Here is a 1,656-nt window from a genome sequence, read left to right on the forward strand (position 1 = left end):
GTCTGTGGGGGGTGAACTTTTCTTAAATAAATCTTTTCTTTCTTAACCTTTTTTGTGTGTTGCAATTCTTTGCATCTACTCGGATCTCTGGGTTGCCAGCGCGCACCTCGGCTTGCCAGCCCCGGCAGTGCTGCGGACTTCCCTGCGCCTCTCCACCCTCACCTTGTCCGTCCGTACCCTAACAGCTACAAGGGGTTTTTGGTTCCACGGAGGTCCTTATGACAGTGGGAGTGGAGCACTGCCATCCTCTTGAATACTTGCTCTGGGGGGGCCCAGCTACCTGTGAGACACCCTACCGCCCTGGGAATGCTGCTGGAGAGGCCTCACTGGAGATGATCTTGGCAGTCTTGGCTGAGCCCAGCCTTGCAGCTGTCCCCGCTGAGGCACCAGCTATGTGGGTGAAGCCATCTGGGACACTAGACTGTGTGCCAGATGAATATTTAAATGACCTTAGTCTACACCACGTGGAGAGAGAACTACCCAGCTGAGCCTGCCTGAATTTGTGACCCGAAAAAGAGAGATAATAAAATGGTGGTTGTTTTAAACCACTAAGCTTTAAGTCATAATAGATCACCAGAACAAGTGCCCTCCACTAAGGTGGAACATACCCAGTTAGCTCCACTGCTGGATAGCTTACAAAATTCATCTCTGTGTGCACCTCACACCCTCAAGGAAGGCCTTCGCTGTACGGCCTCTGAAATAGCCCCAAACTGGAAACAGCACAAAAACGGCAAGTTGAGAAGGACCCATCTGCTAGATTGGACAAGACGGAGCCAGAAAGATGCGGGGGTGGGGAGGAGAGACGCCTGGATGGGCTTGTGTGACCTAGTTAAGAGACGGACACCCATGGCCGACCCGAGGGCGACCTCCCGACCCCAGCCGTCTCCAAGTTGGTCTCTCGGGCCCAGCGCAGCTATTCCGTTTGGTTTTCTCATGTTTTTCAGTACTTCCCTTGCACAAGGCCCATCCGAAGGGGGGATGCCCCGGACACTCCCTCCACCCTCCCTGCCCCTGTGAGCCAGCCCTTCTCCTGAGCCCCGGTTACTCCTGTTTGTTATTATTTTTCTAGTCACGACAGGCTTACAGCTTGCCAGGCACTGCGCCTGTTGAGAAGAGAGAGAGAGATCGTCATCGCTCTGGTTATTAAAAATTAAAAACATTTTTAAAAGAAAGAGAGTGGGAGGGAGGGAGGAAAACTAAGAGCGAGGAGGGGGAGGGGAGGAAGAAAAAAGGAAGGAGGGAGGGAGGGTGGGGAAAAGAAACAACCGGTCTACCTTTCATTTAGGAGCCCCAGGCCTGGAAGGCGGTGCCTATTCCAGGGTTGCATTCTGCTTTTGTGATGTCCACAGGATTGTGCTCTCAACGCGGCCTGTCTTCTCTATCCCACCAAAAAGGAAACTCTTTGCCAGCAGGGACTTGTTACTGATTTTAAATCCCCGCCGTGTCCATCGCGGGGCCTTGTGCAAGGGAAGTACTGAAAAACATGAGAGAACCAAAGGGAATGGCTGCGCGGGGCCCGAGAGACCAACTCTGAGACGGCTGGGGTCGGGAGGTGGCCCTCGGGTGACCCCGAGCTGGTGTGAGCCACGCATCCGCCGCAGTCAGGCGGACGAGAAGCGCTGGGGGCCGCGAGGGGGCGCTCCGAGACGCCGGCCC

Source organism: Carlito syrichta, unplaced genomic scaffold, assembly GCF_000164805.1.
Source record: "Carlito syrichta isolate Samal-C Ts95f unplaced genomic scaffold, Tarsius_syrichta-2.0.1 Scaffold306975, whole genome shotgun sequence".
NCBI lineage: Eukaryota > Metazoa > Chordata > Mammalia > Primates > Tarsiidae > Carlito > Carlito syrichta.